Source organism: Schistocerca serialis, chromosome 4 (genome assembly GCF_023864345.2).
Source record: "Schistocerca serialis cubense isolate TAMUIC-IGC-003099 chromosome 4, iqSchSeri2.2, whole genome shotgun sequence".
Taxonomy (NCBI): Eukaryota; Metazoa; Arthropoda; class Insecta; order Orthoptera; family Acrididae; genus Schistocerca; species Schistocerca serialis.
In genome coordinates, this window is record NC_064641.1 from 597023434 (window position 1) to 597035597 (window position 12164).

Consider the following 12164-nt stretch of genomic DNA (forward strand, 5'->3'; position numbering starts at 1 on the left):
AAGGACCCACATTCCTTTACACATAATGTCAAATGGAAGTATCACGTTGCAACCCAATCCCAAAACACAACAACATGACCCTAACCTGTCCTCTGCAGAACTCCAAGCTCTGCATTCCGTTAAGCTGATGACTCCATGATAATCCTCCCAGCAGACAAAGCATCTACTATATGGTACATGACTGACAGAAGTATGTTTCTGAAGGTTACAGCAGCTGTCTGACACCTCTACATACACCATCTGTCATGAAGATCCATCCATGTGATTCAGACTGACTTGCAGTCCCTCCTAAAAACCTCAGGCCCCTCAAAAGGACTTATACCTCAATCCATAGAACTCCTTACCCCACCCCCAACCACGCAACCCACCTTTTACCTTCTTCCTAAGATCTGCAAACCCTATCATCCAGGCTATCCTGTTGTTGCTGGCTTCAAAGCACCCACCGAATTTATATCTGCCTTAGTTGATCAACACCTGCAGTCCATAGTACAAAGACTTCCCTCCTATTTTGGAGATACCATTTCCTATATCATCTGAAATCTGTGCCTGTCCCACTCCCACTACACATGTTGCTTGTCACCATTGATGGCTTCTTCCTCTATACCAACGTCCCCTACATACATGGCGTCTGCCGGTGAACATTTCCTCAGTCAACACTCACCACCTGATCCCAAACTTATGACATCCTTCTTGCTCACCTTGATCAACTTTACACTTACCGACAATTACTTCACCTTCAAAGGGCAGACATACAAACAGATCAGGGATACTCTGTGGAAACCAGGCTGGCTCCTTTCTATGCCAACCTTTCCATGGGTCCCTTGGAGGTGTCTTTACTGGGATCCGTAAGCCTTCAGCCTCTGGTTTGGTTTGGTTTGGTTTAGATACGTTGATGACATCTGCACCAAGTGGATTCACAGTGAGGCTGGCCTGCTAAAATTCGTGGAATCTCTAGATACCTTGTCCCAATTAAATTTCACATTGTTCTATTCCAAATCCCATTGCCACTTTCCTTGATGCTGACCTCACCCTCAACAGAGGCCAGCTGCACTGCACACTTCCATCCTCATTAAACCTACTAACAAACAACATTGCTTACATTTTGACAGTTGCCATCCTTTCCATGTCAAATGTTCCCTCTCATACAGCCTTGGCATTTGAGCAAACATTCTTGTTCGGGTGCAGACTCTTTACAGCAACACACCACTATTTTCACCTCAGCCTTCACTGAATGTAATCATCCCACTCAGCCACTTCAACACGGCCATGACATCTTAAAATCATGCCCTGCAATGAGATCCATTCTGTCTGGGGTTTTGCCCACCACACCCAGAATAGCATTTAGTAATCCCCCAATCGCCGCAATATCCTTGTCAAATCCCATGCTCTTTCTGTACACATTTCCCTACCCTATGGCTCCTACCCTTGTGACTGTCCCTACTGCAACACTTACCCTATGCAGCCTCCTACCACCACCTATTCCAGCACTGTAACTGGCAAAACATTTTACTATCAAAGGGAGAGCCACCTGTGAAAATAACACATCATATATATCAGGTGTTAAGTAAACACTGTTCGGCCTTCTACATGAGCATGACTACCACCCAGTTATCAGTTAGGATGAGTGGGCATAGGCAGAGGATGTATACCAGCAACGCCGGCCATGGTGGCCGTGCGGTTCTAGGCGCTCCAGTCCGGAGCCGCGATGCTGCTACGGTCGCAGGTTCGAATCCTGCCTCGGGCATGGGTGTGTGTAATGTCAGGTTAGTTAGGTTTAAGTAGTTCTAAGTTCTAGGGGACTGATGACCACAGCAGTTGAGTCCCATAGTGCTCAGAGCCATTTGAACCATATACCAGCAACACACAATATCCCGTTGCAGAGTATGCTGTACAACATGACAGTCATGTTATTTCAACATATGTGCCTCCTGGATTCTTCCTCCAGACCCCAGTTTCAAAGAACTCTGCAGGTGGGAACAAGCGCTACAACAGGTGCTTGGTTCTCGCCACCCACTTGACCTTAATTCACATTAATTCCTCCAGTCTCAGCATTTCTTCAAAGGAACCATTCATTTCTTCACTCTATTTTAGTTTTCTACTTCTATTTTCTGACCTGTCTGTTTTTCACCATGCCCCCCTCCGACCTCTGCTGCGTACAATGCACTTAGTTTTTTACTTACTTGTGTATGATATTTTAATAGTAATCTCTGTCTTACATATTACCCTGTCTTCCATTTATAAGCTCTCGGGTTTTCAAATCTTGTCTAGTGCAGTCCCCAACAATCAGTCTTTTCTTCTCATCCTGTCCAGTAAGTCTCCTCTGAACCAGGGTTCTGGGTGTCTTTTCTGAACTGTACTCCTTTATCTAAACCTCTCCAGTCTTTTTCCTTCAGCCTCTCTTTCTTCCCCTTCAACTGTTCTGGCAGAAGAAGGAGCCTTTGGCTCCGAAAGCTTGTAAAAGTTAAACCTTTTTGTGTGTGAGTTCTCCTGTCACTGCTTGGTGGATAGATTTTTTATCTATCCATTTACATTATATTGTCAATAATTCATTATTTTCATTATTATAAGGAATATAATTTGCACGATGGTCAATGGAACTTGTAGAAAAATGGCTTCAATATCATGAGGGATGTTGGAATACCATTATTCACAAGTAAATGCTTTTAGTGTAATCAGCAAGAGGTTGAAATAATGAAGGGATTCACGAGAAGTTGTCATAGGTGCTGGTGAATCTTCTGAGTTGTTTAGTCATGGTCTACGTAACATTTTTGTTTTGAAATTTCACCCAGAACTGCGTTGGACTTTTTGAGGTGCTCCTACTTCTGCCGAGTCTTACAACTGACAATTCAGATTTTGGAGAGCGACATAAAAACTGTAAAGTTAAATAGCATTTCCTGTGAACAATACCACTATTTTGTGAATTGGTTCAAAAACCAGATACAAACCAAACCCTAAACTGGCTATCTTTCATCAGTATATTTGTATATTTTGTAGCAGAATATTACAACATGACCAATGTGATTTGTGAAATGTGAATGCCATCACTTAAGGAGACCAAAGTAAAAACTTGTGTATTAAGTGAAGGGATTTATCAGACAGAAATAATAGTTTGTGAAGTTTTGTCCTTTTCCCTCTTTCCTGCAGTTTTCAAATTTTAAGACCCATGGGAACCCTTTGCTGTTATCGTAGTGAGTCCAAATCTTGTATACTTCATTTTTGTATGGAATGGAACCAGATTGAATGGTAGCCCAAAAAAAGCTATCAAAGATTTGGAAATGCGAAATAAGATCCATCTTCTTGCACAACCATCCATTTACAATGTGTCTGTCAGTCTCCCATTACACCTCACCTGGTGCAGATAAAATTCAATAAAGCATTCTACCTCATCTAAGTTACTGACCACGAGAGATTCTACACACTGCTTTTAAAAGAAGTTGAAAACTCGAGGAGGGAACAAATCTCAGTTACCATTCCTAAAAACATGGAACAATGGTATTCACCATAGCAGCTATCATAACACTGCTGTAACATTTCGTGTGGGAAATAATCATGAACACAATGGTAATATCATATTGTCTTGGTTTTGGGGTGCCGAAAGCTGTGTAGCTCATCCCACTATGGATTAAGAAGGTAGCAGCCTACCTTCAGTAGTTATTCTATGCTGGAGGCAACAGTATAGGAGGTGTTCTTTCACAACCACTACATTGTGGGAGCCTTCTTTGATATTTAGAAACACTGTGATAGGTACCTGGGGGTAGTCTTAGACATAAAACCTGGCCACTAACCGATCACCACAGATACTAAGTCAAAGTCGTACTTAAAGTGCCATTAAAACCACCCACTCTTCAGAAGTCCCGCCATTGCGCACTCTGTAAGATGCGGAAGTTTCTGGAGGAAGTGTGGTCTTCTGCTTGAGCTGCTTGTGGTGTAGTGGTAAACGTCACACGGTGTAGATGCAAATTTGTGATTTCAAGTTCTTTATTTTTAAACTTCATTTCAGTGGTCTGCTAAAGATTTCAATCTGATGAAACCTCAAAGATAAAGTAGTTCACTTTCTAATCCACCAGCAATAGTAAAAACTTGCAGAAAGATTTCTGCTAAGAGCTTGTGTCTGCATCAATATCGGAACAGTTTGTGCTCAAGAGTTTCCTCACCCTACTGTGACTTACTAGCCACATGTCACTAGGCACCATCAGGCCAAACGAATGTAGCACAGTGCACCTTGGGCACATTTCTGCTCTCACATTAGTAAACATAAAATTGCTTATTAGTATAGTCTGATTTTCTGCACAAAATAACTTCAATAAACCGAGTGAACACCATGCAGCAACACAATTCGCATGTGCTGATATGAGGATTTGTATGTCATCATTTTCTTATTTGTAGTGAGAGTATTTTTGTTGCAGTTAGATATTGGTTTTTACGTATTTGAAATTACAAACGTTGTTTAAGCATTATAAAATAGCCTCAGAGGGAAAAATGTTTAACTTTTTTGACATTTTGTTTGCTTTGGATTTAATAGACGGGTGAAGGCAGCAGAGACAACTCTAAACATTTCTGTTGTATGTGGGAAGAGTGCTATTGGACAAATTACATCAGGAAATAATTTTCTTGTTTCAAGAAAGTTTGTTCTGGCATAAATGATTTTCCACATTCAGGAAGTCTTGATAAAATTGACATTTATGATGAACCTTTGTGCAACATTTGTATTCACTAAGGAATGTTTAAAGTTGGGTGTAGGAATACTGCATGCTCTAATTCAAAACGGTTACTATGACTGCAGTTTTGGTTGATCACAATCAGTTTGGTCACTGAATATTCCTATGCAAAGCTATTACTACTGACAAGCAATTACACCTTTCTGTTTACTTCTTCAGAAGATATTAATGGCTGAGCCCTAACAAAGACATACTCTAGCAAAGGGAAGAGTGAACATATTTTGCATGTGGTGACTCAAAAAGAATGTTATGCACTACAAATTCCTCCCTATCGGTGTGTCCATTACAGCTAGCATTTAACAACCATCTAGACACCTTTTGGTTGTAATGAAGCAAAAACGACCAACCAACTGCTGCTACACTTTAATAGATTCTGCTTATTTCACAAACAAAACCACCTAGTAGTTTGTTTGAGAAGTCATCTCTGATGCGCTTATTCTTGCGATCTTGTGGCCTCAAATTTTTACCTTTCCCATTCTTTATTGAACAACTGACACCAAATTCCATTATGGATGAAGATGCACTTCAAACCTAGCTTAATAACACTTTACTCAGAACCAGAAGGTTTCTACAAGCATGGGATTGGTAAACTACTTGAGCATTGCCAGGCTATTTCTATACTTATATAATGTGAGGGAATATAATGTTGATTGATTTATCTCTTATGGGAAAATGCTATTCAAATATGCGTTGTACTAATACAAATGAAATTAAACTTACCACAATATTCTTATAATGAAAGTCAATGTTAACACTCTGAGATCCAGCCAATTAGAGAAACTTTGGTACCCAGAAAACCAGCCATTCATGCCATCATTTCAAACGTTACTGGCACATTTGTGTTTGATATATTTTAAAATGTAATACACACTAAAAAAGACAATGCTTCAATGTTTCTTTTTCCTGTTTATTTTAGTTCCTTAATAGATTACAGATTTCACAATAATGATGGCAAAAAAAAAGGAAAACAGTTTCAAATGTAATTGTCTTTTGTATGGAAAAGTCTGAAATATTCTGGCATGCAGAGACGTAAGTTGCATTCAGGGTAGTACCAGTTTATTTCTTTCGTGCTTGTCTTGCCAGTGAATAGTCTCATCTTCTCCAAACTAATCTTGGAAGCCCTTGTTGAAATCTGCCTCTTTGTGAGCACCGTGTGTGTGTGAGTGTGTGAAAAAAAAAAAAAAACACTACATTAAGATGAAGGAACTAAATTGTAATTACTGCAGCAGTATCTGTAGCAACAGTATTAGTGACAAAAAATTATAGCAGACTGCAGCTTCCCCGAATATGAATTATCTTCAGCCTGTTTCCTTTGAGATATTTGTCTCTCACCCAGAGTCATTGGGTATTTCCCCTTGAGCTTCCAAACTTAACTTTCTCACTCAACAAATATGACACACGTGTAGCAGAATCACAACAAACTGCAAAATGTTTTAAGTTCACTACTGAAACTCAAGAAACAGTTGAACACACTGGATCGGTCACAACAGCAGCCCTTACATTTGCTACTGTTTCTTCCTAATTAGTTCTAGAAATTGACAACAGAAGGTAGCACCTGTCAAGTATTTGTTTCAATAGTGTGCCTAAATTGGCATGAATTAGTAAAATATTACACACTTTGGACTTTGAAACAGTCTATGTTTACATGCTGTTCTATGTAATACTCAAGTGGTATGGAAATCTCGCATTTCGTAAGTAAAATTGTGTATTCACAAAAACCAAAAGTTATGTTGGCACAAGCAGAAGACATTATCAAGTATATGACATAAGTTTTTCATCCTTACACATGGGGTAATGGAAGTAGTGGGAAGGCTTACAATGGATAAGATTTTCTTATTGATTTTTGATCTGCCATCTTGTTCTTACAGAATAGGTAAAAATCTGGCCTAGAGCCATCACAGCTTGCACATGACAACACAATCCCATTACCTCAGAAGAGGGAAGAGCTGTGGCATTTGTCATTGCCATAGGGGTAGCTAGTACAGATGTTGTTGTCTTCAGTCCTGAGACTGGTTTGATGCAGCTCTCCATGCTACTCTATCCTGTGCAAGCTTCTTCGTCTCCCAGTACCTACTGCAGCCTACATCCTTCTGAATCTGCTTAGTGTATTCATCTCTTGGTCTCCCTCTACGATTTTTACCCTCCACGCTGCCCTCCAGTACTAAATTGGTGATCCCTTGATGCCTCAGAACATGTCCTACCAACCGATCCCTTCTTCTGGTCAAGTTGTGCCACAAACTCCTCTTCTCCCCAATTCTATTCAATACCTCCTCATTAGTTATGTGATCTACCCATCTAATCTTCAGCATTCTTCTGTAGCACCACATTTCGAAAGCTTCTATTCTCTTCTTGTCTAAACTATTTATCGTCCATGTTTCACTTCCATACATGACTACACTCCATACAAATACTTTCAGAAACGACTTCCTGACACTTAAATCTATACTCGATGTTAACAAATTTCTCTTCTTCAGAAACGCTTTCCTTGCCATTGCCAATCTACATTTTATATCCTCTCTACTTCGACCATCATCAGTTATTTTGCTCCCCAAATAGCAAAACTCCTTTATTCATTTCCTAATCTAATTCCCTCAGCATCACCCGACTTAATTCGACTAAATTCCATTATCCTCGTTTTGCTTTTGTTGATGTTCATCTTATACTCTCCTTTCAAGACACTGTCCATTCTGTTCAACTGCTCTTCCAAGTCCTTTGCAGTCTCTGACACAATTACAATGTCATCAGCGTACCTCAAAGTTTTTATTTCTTCGCCCTGGATTTTAATCCCTACTCCAAATTTTTCTTTTGTTTCCTTTACTGTTTGCTCAATATACAGATTGAATAACATCGGGGATAGGTTACAACCCTGTCTCGCTCCCTTCCCAACCACTGCTTCCCTTTCATGTCCCTCGACTCTGGTTTCTATACAAATTGTAAATAGCCTTCCGCTCCCTGTACTTTACTCCTGCCACCTTCAGAATTTGAAAGAGAGTATTCCAGTCAACATTGTCAAAAGCTTTCTCTAAGTCTACAAATGCTAGAAATGTAGGTTTGCCTTTCCTTAATCTTTCTGCTAAGACAAGTCGTAGGGTCAGTATTGCCTCACGTGTACCAACATTTCTACGGAATCCAAACTGATCTTCCCTGAGGTCGGCTTCTACCGGTTTTTCCATTTGTCTGTAAAGAATTCTTGTTAGTATTTTGCTGCTGTGACTTATTAAACTCATAGTTCAGTAATTTTCACATCTGCCAACACCTGCTTTCTTGCTCACCAGATGGTAGAGTTTTGTTAGGAATGGCTCTCCCAAGGCCGTCAATAGTTCTAATGGACTGTTGTCTACTCCCGGGGCCTTGTTATCTACATCCTCTTCCATTTCCATAATATTGTCCTCAAGTACATCACCCTTGTATAGACCCTCTATATACTCCTTCCACCTTTCTGCTTTCCCCTCTTTGCTTAGAACTGGGTTTCCATCTGAGCTCTTGATATTCATACAAGTGGCTCTCTTTTCTCCAAAGGCCTCTTTAATTTTCCTGTAGGCAGCATCTATCTTACCCCTAGTGATATATGCCTCTACATCCTTACATTTGTCCTCTAGCCATCCCTGCTTAGCCATTTTGCACTTCCTGTCGATCTCATTTTTGAGACATTTGTATTCCCTTTTGCCTGCTTCGTTTACTGCATTTTTATATTTTCTCCTTTCATCAATTAAATTCAATATCTCTTCTGTTACTCAAGCATTTCTACTAGCCCTCGTCGTTTTACCTGCTTGATCCTTTGCTGCCTTCACTATTTCTTCTTTCAAAGCTACCCATTCTTCTTCTACTGTATTTCTTTCCCCCCATTCCTGTCAATTGTTCCCTTATGCTCTCCCTGAAACTCTGTACGACCTCTGGTTCTTTCAGTTTATCCATGTCCCATCTCCTTAAATTGCCACCTTTTTGCAGTTTCTTCAGTTTTAATCTACAGTTCATAACCAATAGATTGTGGTCAGAGTCCATATCTGCCCCTGGAAATGTCTTACAATTTAAAATCTGGTTCCTAAATCTCTGTCTTACCATTATAGAATCTGTCTGAAACCTTTTAGTATTTCCAGGGCTCTTCCATGTATACAACCTTCTTTCATGATTCTTGAACCAAGTGTTAGCTATGATTAAGTTATGCTCTGTGCAAAATTCTGCCAGGCGGCTTCCTCTTGCATTTCTTAGACCCAATCCATATTCACCTACTATATTTTCTTCTCTCCCTTTTCCTACTCTCGAATTCCAGTCACCCATGACTATTAAATTTTCGTCTCCCTTCACTACCTGAATAATTTCTTTTATCTCATCATACATTTCTTCATCATCTGCGGAGCTAGTTGGCATATAAACTTGTACTGCTGTGGTAGGCCTGGGCTTCGTGTCTATCTTGGCCACAATAATGCGTTCACTATGCTGTTTGTAGTAGCTTACCCGCACTCCTATTTTTTTTATTCCTTATTAAACCTACTCCTGCATTACCCCTATTTGATTTTGTATTTATAACCCTGTATTCACCTGACCAAAAGTCTTGTTCTTCCTGCCACCGAACTTCACTAATTCCCACTATATCTAACTTTAACCTATCCATTTCCCTTTTTAAGTTTTCTAACCTACCTGCCCGATTAAGGGATCTGACATTCCATGCTCCGATCCGTAGAACACCAGTTTTCTTTCTCCTGATAACGACGTCTACTTGAGTAGTCCCCACCCGGAGATCCGAATGGGGTACTATTCTACCTCCGGAATATTTTACCCAAGAGGATGCCATCATCATTTAATCATGCAGTAAAGCTGCATGCCCTTGGGAAAAATTACGGCTGTAGTTTCCCCTTGCTTTCAGCCATTCGCAGTACCAGCACAGCAAGACCGTTTTGGTTAGTATTACAAGGCCAGGTCAGTCAATCATCCAGACTGTTGCCCCTGCAACTACTGAAAAGGCTGCTGCCCCTCTTCAGGAACCACATGTTTGTCTGGCCTCTCAACAGATACCCCTCTGTTGTGGTTGCACTTACGGTACAGCTATCTGTATCGTTGAGGCACGCAAGCCTCCCCACCAACGGCAAGGTCCATGGTTCATTGGGGGGGGGGGGGGGGGGGGCTAATACAGATAAATGGCAATATGAGATGAGATTAGGTGCAATTTTTGGATGGAAGGATCTTAGTGGACTTGAAACTATAAATTGATAACCTGATGTCACACCTTAAGTGAAAATTCATTCAGATTGTGATCTCAACAACTCAGCAGAATGCCTGGGAGCTTATTATTAATCATTCAGATTGTTTAATGGAAATGATAAAGAGGATATCAAGCGTATTTAGAAGGATAATTTTGTGGCACTCAGATATCTCAATAGTCAGAGTTGCCAAGTTTCAGTAATACTATGAACGGAAGGAATGTTTCCACAACATATATATTCCTTGAGTGGGGAAGCACTAAGGGAAACACACAATTCAAAGACGTAAGCTGTCAAGGCATTACTGGAAGCTGAAATACTTAAAGCATTGGGCGATGAGTTTATTCCCATTTCTGTGACTAGGTTTAGGGACTAGAGCATAATTACTGATAATATTCAGTTACACCGAATAGAAGCTAAACACCTAAGTCAGTAATTGTCACAATTATTTTTGTTTTTCTGTCATAAGCATACTAAATACTGAAAAGCGCATTCACCAGACATGATTCACAGTGTTTACAGTACAACCATTGTGAGTAGGCATCACATATTTGGATAGTTATAAACTTTCTCTAAAGATCACTGTTGTTGGCACTATCAATAGGCAATGGGGGGGGGGGGGGGGGGGGAACAGCTCAAAAAGTCTTTGAAAATGAAACCAGCAAGTGTGTGCAGCATAAGTTCGATTCCAGCTGCTTCTGCTAACGAAAGGAGCAGCAGTTGTAATCAGAACATGGAAAACAAAATGCCGACAGCAATGCCTAGAATGAGTCATCCTTAAGCAAAACTGTTTTTGAGCCTGTAAATACTGAAAGTTAGACAAGTATCATCTACTCACAATGATTACAATATAACTGCTGCTGATGCTTAGTCGATAAAATAAAGAAGTGCCTTGATGAAGAGCTGTTCAACTTGCAGTAAGCTTAAGACAGAGAGAACGTGAAATAACAAGCAGCGCACCAGCTGAGTGCAGTGCTGATGTTCTATGTAGTGGCTCACAGTTGGCACAGTGTGTTATTTAGTCCCTGATGGCTTCATTCAAATGATGCCTCTTGGTTACCACAATATTCATATGAGAATTATAGAGGTGTGATGTGATAGGACAGGTGCATATATGTTTCTAGAATTTGCAGAAATGTTCTATATGCTTCTGATTTGTGATGTCAGATTACCACTATATTATTTTATCAGAGGTCATTGTCAGTCATATTGTAGCATATATGTGAATCAGAGTACAGAACTTATTCATTCAGGTAACCAATGGTCAGCATGTTTAAGAATAGTGGAGTTAGGATTGCAGCAAGCTCATCACGTAACTAACTGTAACATATAGAACCTGTGTAGTAACTGTCATTTCAGTTGCATAACGGCTGGTAATGTATATTATGCAGTTATCTGCAGCATAATATAATTACCATAACAATGTACCCTCGTCATAATTATCAGCTCAATGGACTGGAGAGTGTTCACTAAGTAATATTAATCAACGTGATCAATCAAATCTAAAAGCCGTAAGTTCAACTTAGTGCCTTATGAACAATTTAAATTGGAAAGAACATACAGAAAGTGTTGGGAAGGCGAACAAAAGACTGTGTTTTATTGGCAGAAAACTTAGAAGATGTACTAAAGAGACTGCCTGCACGACGCGTGTCCATCCAGTTTTGGAGTACTGCTGCGCAGTTTGGGATCCTTACCAGATAGGATTAACGGAGAACATCGAGAAAGTTCAGAGAAGGGCAACATATTTTGTATTAATGAAGGGCAGCATGTTTATTATCGAGAACAAATGGTTCAAATGGCTCTCAGCACTATGGGACTTAACATCTTAGGTCATCAGTCCCCTAGAACTTAGAACTACTTAAACCTAACTAACCTAAGGACATCACACAACACCCAGCCATCACGAGGCAGAGAAAATCCCTGACCCCGCCGGGAATCGAACCCGGGCGTGGGAAGCGAGAACGCTACCGCACAACCACGAGATGCGGGCTTATTGAGAACAGGAGAAGAGTGTGTCATGGATGTGATAAGAGGATTTTGGGTGGACATCATTAAAGGAAAAGCCCGGGACTTGCGACACGAACAAAAAAGTCGTCTTCTATCGCACCGCTCAACACGACAGACGGTTCAACTAAAAAATAGCGTTTACACGGTACAGGCCTGTGTAGTTGTCTGCTCTATGTATGTACTGTTTTTGTTGTCAACTGCCAGCAAGTGAACCGATGGCTTGAATTTGCTTTTCGTGACT